Raw genomic sequence first — 10,839 nt, forward strand, 5'->3', positions numbered from 1 at the left:
GAAACACGACTTTGGTTGCGTCCTGTCTGCGCACTGCTAGAAGTGTTCTAGAAGAGTCTCGTTTTTGTCCCAGGTGTTACAGACACCACTATCCGATACCCAACCCGATGTTCAAAGGGTTGACATTTGACCGGCCCGACCCATGGCTCAGTAAGGCTCGACAAGCCCCACCCAGTCCCAGGCATGCCAAAAGCCCGGCCCACACTTAGGCATTCCAAAAGCCTGTATAGGGTTTGGCCCAGTCACTGATCTTTCGTGCTGATTTTCAGCTGGGCTGGTTTGAGGCCTCTATCCCAGACTAGTAAACGGCTCAGGTCAGGACAGTTTCCATTGCAATGTCATTTTGGCCCTGCTTGGACCCGGACAGTTTACTAGTTGGTTTGAGTTGGAGTCGACAAGGCAGCCCTATTGCACCCTGTCAGAGTACCCAACTACTCATGGGTAGCTGACCCGATGTGGACCCAAAATGGCAGATCCATATTTAGGGTGGATGGCACACCTGAGTTTTTGATGGCCTAGGTACTTGGTTTATATCATGCATAATTTTCAAGATCCATCTTTCAGTAATTTACCTGGTGTCATTTGTCCAACCATGTCAAATTTTTGTAGGTTGCTCATGTCAAAAGTTTTTTTTTTAGTCACTCCCCTGCGGGGAATATTTCTCACCACAATAGCTTCGGCAAGACAAATGTAAATTCTTTTACTTTCCGATAAATATTTCTCATCTATAGGTAGCAACCATAACAATGGATAAAACCTGTAAAATTTTCTTAAATTCATTGTTGATACTTTTTGCCCAAACATACACATATATAGTCTAGTAGAAAACACTATTTTTCACTTTTTCCCACGTTTGTAGATTTATTTAACCTTATAGATGTTATAGAAACAGGTTTTGGATCATGTTTTCACATGTAAGTTGGCAACGGCCCACGATGTACCAAAATTTTATAACCTAAAAAATCATATGTACAAAATTATCCAAAATGGTGTCCCTAATCAACATACCATGTTGAACACATCATACGGTCAGATTGAGTAGATACAACTTACACCCTTAAATTTTCCAACTAGATTGTTAACAATAAACAAAAAGCAAATGGACTTGGATTTTTTAAGAACATCTAAATTAGACCAAAGTATTTGAAAAAGTTGTTGGAAAATATTTAAGTTTGTGGGTAAGTCAACTAAGCTTGAACCAGGTGTGCTTGGAGGCACGAATTATATGTGTTATCTTTCAAACGATAATTGTCTCACTTGGAATCATGTCCTTGGTGCAATAAGTGTTTGTGTAACTATGCTCTCAAGATGCAATCAAGCTTTTGTCTTCCCACGAAGATCGGACCATGCCTTGCACGGTGTGAGACCGAATATCCCGACATGGATCACCTTGAAGAGTCTCTTGACTGGGTGAGGCCGACATAAGCTCAACTATAGGCTAGACTTTTGGCTTAGCTTTGGTAGGGATCTTAGGCCTAGCCTAGGCTTGGGCCTTAGGCTTAGCTTAAAAAAAGCCATGACTAAGTTAAGGTCAAAAGCACTAGAAAGAGAGAGAGAGCTTACGCAAGTTAAGGACATCGAGAGAGCGAGAAAAAAGAGCATTAGCTTATAAGAGAGGAGAGCTCGCTATGAGTGAAGATAATGGGAGAGGGCTAGGATTTATATAGGCCCTAGCTCAACAGCTAGTAATAAAGGGCATAAAGAGGATCAAACGACAAAAAATAATGAGTTTGGATTGGCCAACCCGATAGGTAAAAGTAGGAGCAAAAAGTATAGGTCAATTGGACAGTCAAACTGAAGCCCAAATCTAAATTCAAGTCTAAGGTTGAAGGTCCAAAGTTTAGCAAACCATGTTGAACACATATATTAGGTCAGATTCAACGTATACAACTTGCACCCTTAGATTTTTCAACTTGATTGTTAACAATAAACAAAAGCAAATGGACTTGGATCATTTAAGAACATCTAAATTAGACCAAAATATTTCAGCAAGTTGAAAAATATTTTACTTTGTGAGTAAGTCAACTAAGCTTGAACCAAGTGTACTGGGAGACGTGTGTTATATGCACTATCTTTTAAGCGTTAATTATCCCCACTTAGGATCATGGCCTTGGTGCAATAGGTGTTTGTGTAACTACACTTCTAGGATACAATCGAGCTTTCGCCTTCTCACGAAGATCGAACAATTCCTTGCACTGAGTGAAACTGAATATCCCTACATGGATTATCTTGAACAGTCTCTTGACTGGGTTAGATTGACATATGCTCAACTGTAGGCTAGACCCTTGGCTTAGCTTAGGTAGGGATCTTAGGCCAAGCTTAGGTTTGGGCCCTAGGCTTAGCTTAGAAAAAACTATAACTAAGTCAAGGTCAGAAGCATGAGAAAAAGAGCTTAAGCAAGTTAGGGACCTTGAGAGAGCAAGGAAAGAGAGAACTAGCTCATGGGAGAGGGAGAGAGGAAAGCTCATTGTGAGTGAAAATAATGGGAGAGTGTTAGGGTTTATATATGTCTTAGCCCAACAACTAGTAATGAAGGTTATAAAGATGGCCAAAGAGCTAGAAACAATGAGCTTGGATTGGTCAAACAACCAGGTAAAAGTAGAGGCAAAAAGTATAAGTCAATTATACAATTAAACTCAAGCCCAAATCTAAATCTAAGTCTAAGGTCAAAGATCTAAGGTTTTAACAAACCATATTGAACACATATATAAGGTCAGATTGAGTGGATACAACTTTACCATTAGATTTTCCAACTCGATTTTGCGTACAATAAAAAAAAGTGAATGAACTTGAATCTTTTAAGAACATCTAAGTTAGACCAAAGTATTTGAGAAAGTTATTGAAAATTATTACACTTTGTGGGTAAGTCAGCTAAGCTTGAACCAAGTAAGCTCGGAGGCACACATTATATGCTCTATCTTTCAAGCGATAGTTGCCCCACTTAGAATCATGTCTTTTGTGTAATGAATGGTTGTGTAACTATGCTCCTAGGATGCAATCGAGCTTTCGCCTTCTCATGAAGATTAGAACATTCCTTGCACTTAGTGAGACCGAATATCTCGACATGTATTATCTTGAACAGTCTATTGACTAGGTTAAGTCAACATATACTCAACTATAGGCTAGACCCTTGGCTCAGCTTAGGTAGGGATCTTAAGCCTAGCATGGACTTGGGCCCTAGGCTTAGCTTAGAAAAAGCCATGACAAAGTCAAGTTCAGCTTTGACTAAGTCAAGGTCGGAAGCATGAGAGAGAGAGAGAGTAGGGAAAGAGAGCAGTAGCTCATGGGAGAGAGAGAGAGTGGAGAGCTAGTTGTGAGTGAAGATAATGAGAGAGGGCTAGGGTTTATATAAGCCTTAACCCAATAGCTAGTAATAAAGGTGATAAAGAGGGGCCAAACGACCAAAAAATAATGAGTTTGGATTGGCCAAACAATCAAGTAAAAGTAGGAGCAAAAAGTATAGGTCAATTAGACAGTCAAACTGAAGCCCAAATCTAAGGTTCATGGTCTAACAAACCATGTTGAGCACATATATAAGATCAGGTTAGGTGGATACAACTTGCACCCTTAAATTTTCCAACCAGATTGTGCATGCAATAAACAAAAGCAAATGGACTTGGATTTTTTAAGAACATCTAAATTAGACCAAAGTATTTGAGAAAGTTTTTGAAAAATATTTCACTTTGTTTGTAGGTCAACTAAGCTTGAACCAGGTATGCCATGCCTTCCTGTGTAAGACCGAATATCCCAATATGGATCACCTTGAATAGTCTCTTGACTGGGATAAGAAGCCCAATTCTAAAGTCCAAGCTTCAAGGTTTAAAGATTAATTACAAGCTAAGATTCAAACCCTTTTAAGACAATACCCCACTATATAAAGCCTAATCTAGTTTTAAAAACCTTCAATGTGGAACTAAATTAGTAAGAATAAATGAACTCAACTTAGTTAAAAAGTTGGAAAATGTGTACCTAAATAGTTTTGAGCCAAAATTCCAACAAAAGTTGTGTATATGGATCATTTTTCATCTATATAGCATTCCCAAAATTCTTACGTAAACTAACACCACCCACAAACATGCTACTCTTCACATGCTCCTTTACTAAAAGGCCTTTACCGAACTCCTAACGGTGACTTCAAACTCCGTCCATATCCAAAGAAAATTATCAATTGACATCAAATTAAATCAGAGGACCTGAAGATGATTTGTTCCTCATTAGCTTAGTTTTTTGCTTTTTGATATAATTATTTATCTTATTTATTTTATTTTATTAGATTTATTCATCGTTAAGGTTGCCACTCGTGGATTTCACATCCATGATAAAACGCTTACACTCTCTTTGCATTGATTCTTGTTCTATCTTTGTTCAATCATCGTTATACTCTTTAGGTAATTAAGTATAATGATTGCTGGTAAAAAATGTTGAATTAATAGCTTCAAAATGACTATAACAAACATGTGATAGAAGCCCATTAAAAGGAACTTAACAGGTGGTATTTTTTCAGTTATTTTTTTATATAGAAACGGAAGGTGAGGACCACTTTGCCTAGTGCAAAAGGAAACTCTAATTATAGAGGGTTCAAATACATCTCTAGGATGGCTTTTCTTTTATTTCATCAATCTTCTCCACTGACGTAACTTTTGGGTTTGATATAGTGAAGAAAGTGACAAATCAACATGGAGGACAGAAGTTGGATCCATAGGAATAGATATACCTAAACTTTTTTCAAGTTGAGATTAAGGGAATGTTTGCTTAAAAGCAAATGCCAATCATTCTTTCACAATGATGAGATAAAGATTGTTATTTGCCCAATTTGTCACACACAAGTAAACAAGAGAAAATGGGATAGTGAGATCTGCCATTTTAAAGTTGATACAAGTAGGTGTATATTTGTCTTGTTAAGAGATAGGGGAAAACGCAATGAAGACGAAGAGTTTCTTATTTTCTGTATTTAATCTTTACAAATTACAAAATATATACGTTGCAGTAAAAATAATACCTAGACCACAACCGACTTCTATCATATTCCTAATTCATGGGATTCAAGATTACCCCTCTTCTATGTGCTCCTTGAATTAAGCAATTCAAAAAACTGAAATATCTGAAATTTGCCTAACTTACAAAAAAGTAAATACATTTTTCATATTTACCACACAGTAAATAGGAAACAAGATAAAGATAGCTACTCCATTATTAGGAGAAAAAGGTAAGGAGACCATGGGACTTATTGTCAGAGGCCCCTATTGGAGCAAAAAAATGGGCCAGATTCCCCATTAATCATCAGGTGACACACTCGTTTATAATATTAATCCAATATTGATGGAAGCCCAAAAAAATAAAGTATCCTCCAAAAACCTCCAATCAACTCGATCATACGCCTTTGCTAAGTCAGTTTTGAACAAGACTAATGATTTAGACTTGTGTGCTAGAGAATCAACAAGCTCATGAGAGTACTAATGATTTCTCTCATTTTTTCATATTTTCCACTTTGTTTTTTTGCATGCTACACAAACAAGCGAAAAACTTTCTTTTGGAAAACTTCTCATATAAAAAACTCTCATAGGCAAAACTTTCTTTTTCTATGAAAGTTTTTCTCTCTTTCAAACATACGATGTAAGAAAAGTGTTGCAAAATGGAAAATCTGTTTAAATTTTCCGACTCTTCCAAACGAGAGACTTTTTCGTTGGGTGAGTTTTTTCTAAAAAGTACATTTTTTTATAGAAAATATTCCTCCATGGGGGTGGTGGAAGAATATTTCCTACCAAGGGAAACTTTATTTTACATTCCCCACCACATCTCACCACTACCACCCACCATCATCACCACCATCCTCCTCCTCTCATTTTTTTTTCATTTTCTCACTATATTTTTTCCATGCTACACAAACAAGCGAGAAACTTTTTTTCGGAGAACTCATATCAATAACTCTCATTGGCTAAACTTTATTTTATATGAGAGTTTTTTCTCTTCCAAACGTGTCTGTGAGAGTTTTTTATATGAGAAGTTCTCCAAAAGAAAGTTTTTCGCTTGTTTATGTAGTATGAGAAAAACAAAGTGAGAAAATGTAAAAAAAAATGAGAGAGAGGAGGAGAAGGGTTGTGGTGAGATGGATAGTGGTGATGGTGGGTGGTAGTGGTGAGATGGGTGGTAGGAAGAGTAAAAATAAATTTTCTTTTGGTAGAAAACATTCCTTCACCCTCTTCATGGAGGAATGTTTCCTATAAAAAAATGTACTTTTTAGAAAAACTCTCTCAAGTTTTAAAATGTAAGAAAATTCATACTAATTTTTTCAGTTTGCATCACTTTTCCTCTACATCTTTCTCACTTCTAAATGTGCCCTAAGATTAACATCATGCTAAATGGCTAGAAGATCTCCAGCTTCAACTTTTGTTTGAATGTCGGATATGACTTCTCTAAGGGCATGTTTGGAAGCGAGAAAGATGGAAGAAAAGTGATGCAAAATGAAAAATCTGTATGGATTTTTTTAGTGCTCCAAACAAGAGAGACTTTTTTGTTGAGAGAATTTTTCTAAAAAGTACACTTTTTGATAGAAAACATTCTTCCATGAGGGAGGTGGAGGAATGTTTTCTACCAAGAAAAAATTTATTTTTATAATCCCTACCACCCATCTCACCACCACAAACACCCACCATCAAACCACCACCCACCACTCTCCTCATCCTCTCTTATTTTTTCACATTTTCCCACTCTTTTTCTCGTGCTATACAAACAAGCAAAAAACTTTTTTTTTAACTTCTTATATCAAAAACTCTCATAGGCAAAATTTTCTTTTCCTATGAGAGTTTTTCTCTCTTCCAAATGTGCCCTAATAGTGGCAGTGTGACTTGGAATGTCACCAATCACTACGATTCCATTTTTTGAGTTGTCACGTAATCTCGTCCAACTTCCTCATTAACCTGATAATTGGACATCTCACTACTTGGATAGACCAACTATCCTGAACAACCTCCCTTCACCCATCCATTTACTTCCAAAGAGAATACTTGAATTGCAATTTAACGTCTCTTGGGAGATATTCTAACCAAAAGAGAGTTACGATTAGATATATCCTTGAGAAAAATAGTGTTTGGTACCTAGGAACCGATTTATCCACTCATTGTTGATGAAAACTCTGTTCAATGGACTAGCCCAGAATTTATTGCCTCCCTGATGATTATGCCATGTGAATTTTGTAGCGGATTTGAGATTTAGAGGTGTCCGAAAATCGCCAAGGTCTCTTTAAACTCCTCTGCTCCAATATGGCCATGGGTTAATCCCCAACAATCATCCATGGAGTGTGTCACATTCCAATCCCCTAACATTATTTGAGGGGACTTGACTTGATGTCGTTGTAGCTGAGCCAAGCTCGTCATGTTAGTGCTTGGCTCATTTACCTAAACAATTTGGCTTGTAACTTGGCTCATTGATTTCAATTTTTGATCCTGCTCATCTCGCTTCTGAGCCCTACCTATGCAGACAATTTTGGAGTTTCACGACATAGCTGAATGGTTAGGTCTCACTATCATAGCCATGAAAAGATCAGGTGCAATATGATTGCACAAATATTTGTGCATTAAGGACCTCATCACCCTCCATCTTAGGGATAGGCAGTGCCAGTTATCGGCCCAAGGCTTGATGGAGGGTAATCAGGGTTAATACATAAATTTTGTGCCATGTGATTGCACCTGATTCGGACTGGGGTTACGAGTTCAATTACAACAATGGTTATCATCTCACTTGCCTAATATATATATATATATATATATATATATATATATATATATATATATATATATATATATATAGAGAGAGAGAGAGAGAGAGAGCATATGTGATGTTGGATCATAAATCTATTGAAAACTAAAACAGGATTGATAACATGCTCTCGCTAAATCATTGAAATCATAAACGGAACAAAATCAAAAGTAGAAGCTATACCTGAATTCATAGCGCTTCGATTGATTGTTGACGGGTATGATTTTCCGGAACCTGTATATTAGCTTTTTTTTTCTGTAAACCTGATGAGAGGGACTAAATCTCTTTCTGACAATGGGGAATCCAAAGAGGGAGGACCTTAATATAAGGTTTGGGGACCACAACCTAATGTATTTAGGACTCTGGCTCAACTCAACCCATTATAGAGTTTTAGATAAGGTAGGTCTCTCCACATAGTGTTTCATACCATTTGAGATACCACATGGCTCATTCGGATTAGACCACATGAACCGGTTCTGAACCTAAGATAGACTTATGACGTGTGGATCAACGTATGTAGGCCCACACGATTTTTTAACAATCTCCCACTTGGGTCAAATACATAACCTTATAATTGGTGTGAGTTTTGAAAAATGATTTTTAAAATGATATTTTATGTAAAAAAGATGTGAAAATCAGACACCAAAAATATAAAAACCGGCTCGCACGAGTGATAGAGTTCGGGTCAATCTCAGGGAATAGGAAATACTTTATATTTAATACACAATCTAAACTACACTTTATTGCAAAAAAAAAATCAATTAATTGAATTAATAAGAAAAAGAGTGCAACCCTCTGCAGAAGGCTTAAATAAATAATAAAGTTCCTTATTACAACCCAAATGAAATAAATTGAATTAAAAATAAAAACCTAATCTAAAAAGAAAAACAAGAGTCTCCAGTGCTTGAGGCTTTAGTCCCTTCTTGAATTGATTTGCTTCTCTTTATCCTTCCCTGTTTTTATTCCTAGTTAAGCTTTTTTTTCTTTGCTCTTTGAGGGCTTCCTGAGAGCACTTTTGAGGGCCTAAAGGGACCTCAAAGAGCACTTCAAAGGCATAAAAAGGGGCTCACCACACGTCCAAACACTTTTCTGCAAAACACAGAAACAAAACAAACAACAGAAACAGAAATCTACAAGAAAATCAAAGGTAAAAATGAAGAAAAATAATAAAAATATGAACTAATTAACATGAACTAAACTACTAACATGAACTAACTAATAACAAGTTTGTAACAACCTAACACTAAAAGATAAAATAGTAAAATTATCTAACAAACAAGAATTCAAGAACTAGCTTTCTAACAAACTAACTAATGATCTAACTAATTCAAGAAGGCAAGAATTCAAGAGACAAAAGAAAACTAAGAATCAAGAACATAATCAGCTGAACTAAGAAATTAATCTAATATTAACAAGTTAATAAAGAAAGCAATTAACAAGAACTAAAACAAAATTATTGGCTAAATGAAGTTACACTAATTGGCTAATCCGAATTACTTAAAACTATTTATTAACTATGTGCAAAATTAACAATAAAATAAGAACTAAATCAACTTAACGTGAATCACCCAATTATGTTGAACCTAATACCCACTATGAAACAGAATTATGCCATTAAATAGTCTAACCTATGTATGAAAAAGATTAAGTTATCAAAAGTAAACAGCAATCGGCTATTGATATTTTAACTACCTATGCATAATAAAACCAAAATCTAAAGTAACCATTAAATCTAATGCTCAACCAACATGCAATAAGCAAACCGACTAAAAACAAACGATTAAGTTATTCTAAATAATGGATCTAATGTTATATGCAAAACTAACTAATAAAAAACTAAAAACGTCGTTGCACTAGTTACCAAAACAAAAAAAAATAAGAAAGACATGTTAACGGAAACTTTGCCGGGATACTAACTACTAAAAGATATTACTACCAGAATATTGACAAGATTAAATTATTCTAAATAATGGATCTAATACTACAACAAACCACAATGAATATCACCTAGCTATGAAAAAGAAATTCAAATGAAATGGTAAAGCAAAACCGGCTATCCGAATTCAACTACATGTGCATGATAAATAAAACTCTATCCTAAATGAATACATGAATTGCTATTAATGTAACTGACTGGAGTTATTCCTAATCTAAGCTGAAAAAAAAAATGTGAATTGAAGCAACTAGAAAAACACTACTATTCAAGCTCGACTAAATGAAATCCAACTAATCAAAAAAATGATAATAAAAAAATGACTATTTCTACTCTAATCTACGAAAAGAAATTTTTTGGAAAATAAAATAAAGTAAAACTAACTATTTATTGACAAAAGAAAATGCCTAACTTTAATCTACGCTATTTTAACAAAGAACGATAATGCAATAAAAGAAAATATATCGGCTAATGAAGACAACATTATTGATTTGATCTAAAGAACAACGAAATAAACCAACATGAAACAAGTTATTCTAGACTAGATCTAACCTAAACCTAATCAAGAACTTAATTAAGAAACACAAAAAAAATATATGAAACCCTATACTAACACTAACGATCTACCTCCAAAACATGATTATTCAATACTTAATTCAAGAAACGGCTAAACTATCAAATTGACATATATTTTTTTCTTTTCTTTTTATTTTTCAGATGCAAAACATAAAATAAACTGGATGAAATATGCAGATGCTATGAACAACTAAAACTATATGCTATGCAATGCTTAATACAACGTAAAATCTAAATCTACGGTGAAAAAGAGGGAGAAAGAAATGACCTGTCACGGATCGCCTCCGATGAAAGGGTTGAGGAGAGAAGATGGTCAATCCAGCTGCATCCATGCTGCCCCGACAAAGAAGAAGAAGTTGCTGATGATGAAAAGGTTTGAAGCTTGAAAAAAAAGGGGAAGAAGAAGAAGTGGAGAACAAGGAGAGAAAAAAATCGACAAAAGAGTGAGAGAGAGCAAGGGAGAGAGAGAAGCAAGAAGGAAGGGGCATGTTTTCCAATCTGGAAAAATGTCTCCTCTTGCTGAAAAAGATGTATTTATAATACTCTAATTAGGTTAAAATTAATTTTTTAAAAAG

The sequence above is a fragment of the Nuphar pumila genome, chromosome 7 (assembly GCF_984573655.1).
Source record: "Nuphar pumila chromosome 7, dmNupPumi1.hap1.1, whole genome shotgun sequence".
Lineage (NCBI taxonomy): Eukaryota > Viridiplantae > Streptophyta > Magnoliopsida > Nymphaeales > Nymphaeaceae > Nuphar > Nuphar pumila.